Source organism: Dioscorea cayenensis, chromosome 5, assembly GCF_009730915.1.
Source record: "Dioscorea cayenensis subsp. rotundata cultivar TDr96_F1 chromosome 5, TDr96_F1_v2_PseudoChromosome.rev07_lg8_w22 25.fasta, whole genome shotgun sequence".
Taxonomy (NCBI): Eukaryota; Viridiplantae; Streptophyta; class Magnoliopsida; order Dioscoreales; family Dioscoreaceae; genus Dioscorea; species Dioscorea cayenensis.
In genome coordinates this window covers 16,749,690-16,760,261 of record NC_052475.1, presented here as the reverse complement: position 1 = coordinate 16,760,261, position 10,572 = coordinate 16,749,690, and the positions used below count along the sequence as shown (strand labels likewise).

At 30.5% G+C, this 10,572-nt stretch overlaps 1 long non-coding RNA gene across 1 annotated transcript; it reads left to right on the top strand.

Annotated features, from left to right (window-relative positions):
* The first annotated feature begins 5,474 nt into the window (after nucleotides 1-5,474).
* LOC120260421 lies at nucleotides 5,475-10,288 on the top strand. Its single transcript, XR_005536408.1, has 4 exons — nucleotides 5,475-5,575; nucleotides 5,655-5,694; nucleotides 9,521-9,725; nucleotides 10,253-10,288. It is a non-coding gene; the product is annotated as an uncharacterized LOC120260421 (long non-coding RNA).
* Nucleotides 10,289-10,572: the final 284 nt, after the last annotated feature.

The window sequence follows — 10,572 nt, the reverse complement described above, 5'->3', positions numbered from 1 at the left end:
TACTTTGTGAGATATATCCTACAAAGCTTTTTTTCTTTCAAAATGAAGAAAGTGTTTGATAATCCTAATTTATTCAGAAATAACAACAACAACAACAATATTTGACAAGGAGACATAAACCACTACATGTTTTTTGAACAACTAGTTAATTAAAAATAAAAAAAACCATTGTACTCTTTTCTTTCCCCTTTTGCTTTTCATTCTTTATTTCTATTTCTTCTTTTGGTTCTAAATTCACAATAATATTGGCAATGCTACTAATTTGGTTTAAAAAGAAGCCGAATGCATGAGTGAGTGAATTATATGCTATTAAGGTCGATATTTATTTTGACAAATATTGTCTTTGCTAATAGGACATGAGCAAAAGGCACATCATATTTTTTTTTTTAGGAATATTATCTCTGTACACTTGATTAAATTAACAAATGATTGATTTTCTGAAAATGATCATCCGAATATTCAAGGGCTATTAATGTGCCACCAGTGTTTTGGATTTATCATTTATCACTCATTTATCTGAAAAAGAGATAGTGGATGTAAGAGATAGTTTGTTAATAAATTTCATGATCCTAATTAATTCAAACATAGAGAAGTGTGTTAGCATTAACAACAAGCCTTTTTGTTATGTTTTGCCTTGGATGATGACTTAAGTGCTCTTGTCCTTTGTATCTCTTCAATGACACAATCATACTTAGTAGCCGATTCAATGAATTTGGTTCAAGTCTTTGTTAAGTTAATTATATATGCTTTTTGTTATGTTTTTGCCATAATGTTATCTAATGATGTAATATTCAATGCTACCAATGACTGTTTATTTAACTAAGAAGAAGTGCTGATAGAGTAGCAAGAAAAAACCTCGAATTTTCTGTTGATAGGGAGTTGTTGCAATCTCAAGTGACAAGGGAACCGTGCATTTATTTAGGCTAAAGGTTAATCTAAGATCAATAGAATCTGAGGTGTCTCATTCTTCAAAATAACCAAATGCTTCAGCTTTTGGCTTATTTCCCTCTATCTTAAAAGGTAAAAATCATTAAATGAGCAAAATTGAAAGCAATTCAAAACTAGCCTTAAGATATATTGATCTAGAATGTATGGTTTGATGACTTGTAACACATATATTCTCCACAAGTCATGCATAATCAATTCCATATTTTAAAATTCTATTGTAGATGGAAGGAAATGCTAGGATAAGCATTCGGTGCTATTGAAGTGGCGACCTTTGACTATCCATGTGAGTTTAGTGATTTTTTGCTTAATAATCACAACCATGCAATCTAGTTTTGAACATGATGATTGATGGATACAATCATTATAAATTTTTTAAATCTCAGATAAGCGATCAAAATTTTTAAGTTAATTGCAGTTACTGCAGGGAACACATTTCTTTCGCAAGCACTACTACAACCATCTCTACAAATTGGGCAAATAAATCTCAACTCCAAATTAATGAAATTCATTCATAATCCTTGGTTATCTGTATTACTTGATTGCCAAGAATATAGTGCTATTTAAGTAGGTTTTTGGTGATTCTAATGTTTTTATGGAATTTGATGTGCATTACTTTAGTTTTTTGGATGATTTTAAATTTTACAACTAATTAGAGATCTTGTTTGTTAGGGAGGGCATTTATGTCTTTTATGTTTTTTTAATGCATGAGTTTTTTTTTATCTAGATTCATTGTTGATCTATCTAATTGGTTAGTTGTACTTTTATTTTACTAGGAATGTCCTTTTTGTTTTAATTATTTGTATATCTGTTTATCATAACTCATGTTATTGACTGTGTGATCAGGGAAGGTTTCCATTGAATTAGCAAAAAATGTTTTGATTGAAGCTGTTATGCTTTACATCCTTCATCTATCACACATCGGGATACCAAAGGTAAATTTATTCCCATTGAACATCACCAAAATATATGAATTTTATATGAGATCCTTGAAATTGAGGTGATCGATTAAAGAAATTCATATTATAAACTTCTTTTTTGGATTTGTTAAATAATTTGTAAAGATACTGCTTCTTCATATTTAGAGAATAGCCAACATTGTTATGGTATTGTCATTCATTAGCTCTTAAAGCCTTTGTGTACTCTAGGGTCATGAGCTTGCATTTGCATTATTGCTACATCAATTTTCTCAACTTTATTGTTTTCTTCATCATCTTCTCAAGTTCATTGTTTTCTTTATCATCTTCTTTATGATCAGAACCATGACTTACCTCAGTCTCAACTGGAGCAAAGGCTATAGAAGCTAGCATCAAACGTTTGCTTTGAGTCGTGTTGTAACGGCTAACTTTGTGCCAAAGATGAAGAACTTTGTTGTTAACTTGAAAAGGAGTTAGTTGGGGAGGTAACAAGCCATAAACTGCATCCATACAATCATTGACTATTGAAAATGACAACAAAGAACTGGTGCTCTATCTAAACTCAACAACAGCCTACAAGAGAGCACTGGTGTTATTATCCATCTGTATAATAGATATGATTTCTTTGCAGGTGAGGAGGATGATGAGCTTTGAGGGTTCTTCAGAGGTATTTTGGCTTTTCTCAAGAGAATAATATGGCGCATTTGTGCTATATATATACATATGATGAGTTGAAATTGAAAAATAAAACTTGAAATGTAAAATTGGAGTAAACTGTAGAGTGGTCCAACTGACTAGAGTTTTGTAAAAAAATCTCTTTGACATCACAATGTTTATAAGCTTATTCTATGTTTTTCATGCTTTTTGAAAAAAAAAATACTTTAGACTTTGAATATTAAGAATTTCATATTTCAGTATTTGATAGTTTTTTAAGCATCTAAATGCTTCTTATGAGCATATTCGCTATTCTTTTCACTTGTAAAAAAAAATATTTAAACCTTTGCATACTACGAATTTTATATTTAGTATTTGATAGTTATTTATTTGATTCTAATTGAGACTATAGTTCTTTATATGACAATGTTTATAATTCTTTATTTTGTGTAATTAAGCAAAATACATTGTACTTGAGATGCTAATGACTTGTTAAAAAAATCAATGAAATTGAATTTAGAATACTTATGATTGTGTTCTAAGATTTGTCTTGCAGATTTGTGGTTCAGAAGATTTTGTTTATAATTTTTACAAGATACAGTTATAATACTTATGATTGTGTTCTAAGATTTGTCTTATAGATTTGTGATTCAGAAAATTTTGTTTATAATTATTACAAGATATATTAAATTAAACTTATGAGCAAGTTTTAGAGGCGGCTATAACCGCCTCTAAAAAGCAAAAATAATTAGTTTTTGAGGCGATTATAACCATCTCTAAACGTGAACATATTTTAAAATTATTAATTTTTGAGGTGATTATTATCATATCTAAAAATATAAATAGTTTAAAAATTATTAGTTTTTGAGGCGGTTTATAACTGCCTCCAAAGCTAATAATATTTAAACTTCTCTCTATAGTTTTAGAGATGGTTATAACCACCTTTAAATTTAGTGGTTAGAAATTAATTCCATAGCTAAAACTTACCTCGACGGTTGGTAGAAATTAGCTCTAATGTGTAGAGCCAGGTTTATACGAGACAGGTTAAAAAACCAGCGTTAAAGCTATGGCGGGTGTTAAAGCTATGGAGGCAGTCAAAACCTCCTTGATAGGATTTGAAAACCTTCTCTAAAACCCTTTTCTAGCGTAGTGTTATGCAAACAAAATACTTATTGAACACCCAAAGATATAAAATAGTAAGCAAAGTGTACATTACCAAGTAGAAAGCAAGTGTCACTTCAAGGTTCTATATGTGTGTGTGAGATCAGTCTCATATTGTTGTTGTTGTTGTTGTTGTTATAATTACTATTATTGTTATTACTGTTATAATAATAATTATTATTACTACTACTATTATTATTATGACTGTTGTTGTTGTTGTTGTTGTTACATTATAATGATTATGAATAGTACACATCTTTTGGGATTAGGTTAATGTGTTCGCTCAAATCATTCAGCTAATTTTTTACGCAAAAGTTAACTCTTGTAATGGTAACTCCCGATTACTCAGTAATCTACAACAGTTTCAGTGTTTTGCATACTTGTACTCATAACTTTGTTTCGTAAAGTGCAAATGTGGAACTCTGAAAGACCATACTACTAAGTATAGCATATTGTTGTAGCTAGCATATGCTGTTTAAAAAAAAAATCCTTCCAAAGATTTGAAAGATGGGAAAAAAATGAAATATAGCCTAAGATAGACTTTATCTACATAAACTTTCTTTAAGTGTCTTGATAATTAAATAATCAAGACTGAGTGCTTTAAAAGTGTGTAAAAAAAAAAAAAGTAAAGTAAAACAAGCAATCAAGTAAAAAATAAGCTAATTCAATATTTATCATTTTTCCCAGACCAAGAAACTTCCATTGATATTATCATAGGCCATCATGAGTTTAAGAATGAAAACTAGTTGTTGTTGTTATAGCAAAACTAACTTCTGAATAACAATGCAAGAAACTTAATTTCTATCCGAAGAAAATGTCAAAAAGAGAAACGAAACATGCAAAATTCAAATATAATAGAATTTTTTTAAAAACATTTGAAAAACCATATTAAACATAAGTATCAAATAAAGTCAAATTTTAAACTACCCTCCCTCACACTTAATTTAGGCATTATTCACAATGTATCAAAATCAATACTCAATAATTTCAATGAAAGTAAATAGTATAAATAAAGTGATATTTCCATGAAAAGTTGATCATTGCCAATACACTATTTGAATGCTTTATATTGAGGGTGAAGTAAAATTTTTAAAAGTAAAGAAGGTTCTCATGTTCTTTTCCATGTGTGTAACACAAATTTTTAATCTGACAAGCTGTTGAAAACATAAAACAAATTAATTTAGAAAAAAAAAATTATCCAAAAGTCAAATGTACTTGATTGTCTCCCTATCAATGCATGTTTTACATTGGACACTTGGAAGACCTCATAAAAGAGTTTAAGGAGATGATCATGTACTTTAAAAACTTACATGTGCTCAGATTATGTACTTCAACTACACCATGAGAAAACACGTTAGTAATAATGAAAGGTCTTACCTATCTAGAATGTAATTTATCAACAAATAGTTGCAAATAAGAATAATAAAGTAGAACTTTTTGACAAAAACTCTTGCAACTAGATTCATATTTTATCTACAAATTTGACTACAAAACTGTGGTGTTTTGGTCTTTTCTTGTGTGTTGACTCAACGTTTTGGTCGACTTCTTTTTGTTTTTGCCTCGGTATGGCTTACCTAGCATTTTGGAGCGTGTGGAGCATGTAGATAGAGTCTTAAAACCTTGTGTGGGCTGTGTACAAGCCGCACAAAGTTTGTGTGGGTTGTGTGGCCCCCTACATGGGTCGCACACCAGGCTACGCACCATGCCTAGGTGCGCGTGAAGAGTTTTTTAAGCCATTTTGAGAGCTCTTTTCTTGGTTTCTTCTCTCTCACTCTCTTCTCCTCTCTTCCTCTCATCCTCTCATCCTTGGTGTTCTTTGGAGCAAGAACGAAAGATTGGTTGACCCTTGTTCTTGCTTGATTGAAGCTTCAAATTCATCCCTCTCCTTGATTTTAGAGGTTTGTATCCTTCTCTTTATTTTCCTTGATGCTCTTTGGAGTTAGGGATTTGTTTTGATTTATCTTTTGATCTTTCTAGTGGAGCTTGAAGATCCAACCTTGTCCTTCAAGATCTAGAGGTAAGCTTATCCTCTCCTTTCTCCTTTGTTGTTTTGATGGATGGATGGAGCTATGGTTTGAATGTGAGCTTAAGATAGAGCTTGATCCTTGTTCTTCTTCTTGCTTATTGTTGTTGGAATTTGAGTGGAGTATTTTCATTGCCTTGTATTTCTTCAATCTAGTGGAATCCATGGCCCTTCTTCTTTCTTGTATCATGTTACTGTAGTTCTAATGTAACACCGGTAAACCTTGGTTGTGTCTTTTCTTTCTTGGTTTGTGTTAAAGGCAAGAACCCTTAGGAACTCTTTAGGAACCCTGAAGCCCATCTTTGAGCCAACCCTGAGCCTCTTGTAAAATTTCTTTGCTTATAAACCTAGAGCTTTACTCGTTCTTATTGTTCTTCTTTTGTTGTCTTGTCTACTTGATTCCTTGGTTTTGTGTGTGTGTGTGTGGGGTCGTCGTTGGTTAGGTGATGAAGGCTCAGCTTGAGACAAGGAGCTGGTGTAGGAATAGCTTACTCACTGTTCATAATCGCCTAAGTTGTGAGTGCGTTAAGTTGATGCACATTTCTAATGTAATATGATTCAAATGTCTTCATTATTTGATTTGAAATTGACTCATTGTTTTATCGTATTTAAATTGATATTTTGATCGATTCAGAAGGAATTTCGTTGCTATCGGTTTATATTGATTTTTTTTTTATATATTCAAATGATAATGTTATGACTATGTTGGTTTATTGGAATTGAAATGAATTTTGAAACTTCCATACATTATATTGCTTTTAGGGTGTGTTTATTTGGGTGTATTTGGTTTTACATGTAAAACCAAATACTTTACTTTATAAAATTCATTGTTTGTTTGAGTGTATTTGCAAATCCTGATGTAATTGAGATTACATCACAATAGCTTTTTTGGTGTATTTGGTTTTACGCCCAAATTGGGCGTAAAACCAAATCCTGTGAGTTGAAAACCAATGTATATATATAAATACATGCATACATACACATACATATACACATACATATACATTTATATATTTATATAAACATATACAGGTACTTTTACACATATACATATACATACTCATATACATATATGTATATATATACATATACTTATACATATATATATATACACATACATATATATTCATATACGTATATATACACATACATATATATATATATATACTCATATACATATTTTTACACATATACATATATATCCATATATGTATATGTATATATGCACATACATATATGTATACATATACTTATACATATATATATATATACTTGTATACATATATGTATATGTATATACATATACTTATACAGCTATATATATACTTATATATGTATATGTATATACATATATATATGTACATATACATGTACTTATACCGATATATATTTATATACATATATACACACACATATACATGTACTTATACAAATATATATATACTCATATACATATATGTATATATACACACATATATATATATATGTATATTTATACATATATATACTCATATACATATATATATATATGCATATATACACACATATATACATGCATTTTCCAATTACAGATTTACAAATCCTTTCAAACAAACATAAAATTTTATAATACAGTAATTTCAGTTACATCTAACCAAACACAAGATTTGATTGCACTGTATTTTAAAAACCAAGTATTTCTAATTACATTGTAATTAGAAATCCACTGCATTTAGAATTACATCCAACCAAACGCCCCCTTAGCTAATACACTTGTGGAAATAATTTTGACTTTCGATATGTAATATTGGGATCATTTTTGAAATGCGGGTGCTTGTCCAGGATGTGGACATTCGAATTGCTTCAAACTTGATTGCCCTGAATATTATTGAGACACATGGAGTCATTTATCTCCTACAAGTATGATGTGGGCTTTGTCTCTATTCTATGCTTATGTTTTGATTGATTTGAAATAACGTTAATTTGGCCGCTAGCTAGTGCATAGGCCTAGTTATGAGTGAATCTTTATTATGATGATGTCGGGTTATTGCAATACTTGGAGAATTACAGGTTAATTTTTTGGTTTAATGTTTAGAAGTTTGGATACTTTATAACTTTAATAGAGATATTTGTGCAACAAAATGAGGAAATATTGTTAACAATGGAAGCTTCAAGCATTGAAGATATTAAATATTTACTTGTTTTAGAGTTGGAATTGATTTAAGAGTTGAATCATGATGTATACTCAATTTATTTGTAAAAGTTGGAAATTCCTTGGAAGAGTATTGACAAACTACATGTGATGTATAAACTAAGAGTTAGATTTAATTTTGATTGTTAAATTGAAAGTTTTTGTGAATGTTAATAAATTGTTAGACTTACTATTTTAAGAAATGAAAAATATTTGTTTGAGAGTTTTTGTAGTGAATTTGATATTAGTAAGGTTAATATGGGTGATTTTGGAGTAACAATACTTTGTTGGACTTGAATGATGTTCATGGCAAATTTGTTCAAGTATAGGCTTGGGTTAATGCCCACTTGATTATATGTAAGCTTTGCAGGGATATTGAAAATTTTGAATGAAAAGATTTAGTTGATTTCTTGGCATGCAAAGGTACATGTAATGACTTAAATATATTTACATGTTTATTGTGGCTTTCGTACATGTAAATTTGAATAATTAGTAATCAGTTGCTTATAGGAGAGTTGAACTTATATTTTAACAATTAAGATTGATAATGGCTTGTGCATTGTTGAGAGTCTTTGATAATTGTTTCTTTATCAAATTGTGAGAGGTTATGTAGTGACATCAAGTTTGAGAAGAATGTAAGTAAAATAACAATTTCATGTTTTCATGGAAGATTTGGATATTAGTCTTAAATTGTTCTTGGATTTACTTTTATATTTTGGGTATTGGTTAATGAAGTGTTTAAGAGGTGGAGCTAGAGCGATCATAGGTGTGAGAGGTTATGTAGTGACATCAAGTTTGAGAAGAATGTAAGTAAAATAACAATTTCATGTTTTTACGGAAGATTTGGATATTAGTCTCAAATTGTTCTTGGATTTACTTTTATATTTTGGGTGTTGGTTAATGAAGTGTTTAAGAGGTGGAGCTAGAGCAACCATAGGTGTGAGAGGTTATGTAGTGACATCAAGTTTGAGAAGAATGTAAGTAAAATAACAATTTCATGTTTTTTATGGAAGATTTGGATATTAGTTTTAAATTGTTCTTGGATTTACTTTTATATTTTGGGTGTTGGTTAATGAAGTGTTTAAGAGGTGGAGCTAGAGCGACCATAGGTGTGGGTCGAGTGTTAGTTAGGCTAATAGCCTTATTGACTTTTTATTATATTTTCAAAGATATGTGCGATGTATTCCAAAAGTATACTCATTGTTTCTTACGACATTGTTGGTTTTTACCTCGGGAAACAGTTTGTCAAACCCTTCATTCATTCAAGTATTTTTTTGGGATCTATGGACATAAAATTGGTTTCCCTTTTTAAGATGTATATGTTTGTCCTGAATATGGGCATTTCAGTATGTTTATCATAAGTGGTTTTATCATATTAAACTAAAGTTTTAATCGATTTGAAAAGCTTTTGATGGAATTGGTTTATATGAGAAACTCTTGAACTACAAATGCAAAGGTTGACGGTCACACTTGTATTTTGAGATTGAAGTGATTTATGAAACCTTGTGTACATATTGATATGCTTTTACTATTGACACTTGTGGAATCGGTTTTCATTCCCGGTATAGGGATGGTGTCCTAGATCTGGACTTTATGGGTATTGTGCATATATTGTATTATTGAGCTTTCACAGATTTTGATGGTGACCAGGCGGAGCCTTTCTCTACTGTAATGGGATGTCTTCATGGCCACCCTGTTAAGGTGGCGTGAAGACACGGATTTACCGTCCAATTCAAATGGTGTGTAGAACCCTGATTGGATACACATCAGGAATCCGGAGTCACCACACAGATTCTTGATGAGACAATGTCAAAGTTATGAAAGACCTTGACGGCTATCAACTTAGTCAGGACGAGTAAGTCGGAGAGTGTTTTTAGGCCATTGATCATTTCATTGACATGAAATCTTCATATTTGAGAAAATTATGTTTTTCATGCAAATGATATCTTCGAGATGTGGTGTCTTGTATATTCTTTGGAAAAATTTATTTGATGATGAGTTTTATATCTTAATGCTTTAAAATTTATATTATGTCAAATTTGGTATTTGTGAGAGTTGGAACCTTTATTTGATCAATAGGTGTTTCACGTTTGTTATGAGATTTATATACATGTATTTGCTAAATATTTGATGAAAAGCTTTGAGGCTTTGAATCCATTTATGTAAACATTTTTTTTGGGTTTTTGAACACCGGTGTTTAATATCTTGCATTTATATAATGTTGTAAATGTTAAAGGCTTCGAGATTGTATAATTATTGTAAAGGATTGACCATTAAAAATTTATTGGTTTCTTTTCCTTTTTTTATAAACCCTTAGAATTGTGCTAACCCACTCATTGAGTGACATTATTTACTCACCCTCTCTCTCCCTATCTCTTCCAGGCTTCAATAGTTGGCGCCGAGGTGGAGTGATGGGCATCGTCTTATATTATTGTTTTTATTTTCTCATTCCCAGTCTTATATATATATATATATATATATATCTTTGAACACATGCGTATTATGTAAGGGATATGGATCCACTAGCATCTTTGGTTTCTAGAACATGTATTGTTGCATACTTGTCTAACTTTTTTGGTAAAACTCTACCGTATTGTGGCTTTTATTTATGCCTTTTGAAACCCTGTATATTAGTTGTTGAGGTTACTGCATCCTTTGTGTTACCATTTTACTATATACCTTGTGCCACGCCCCGACTTACA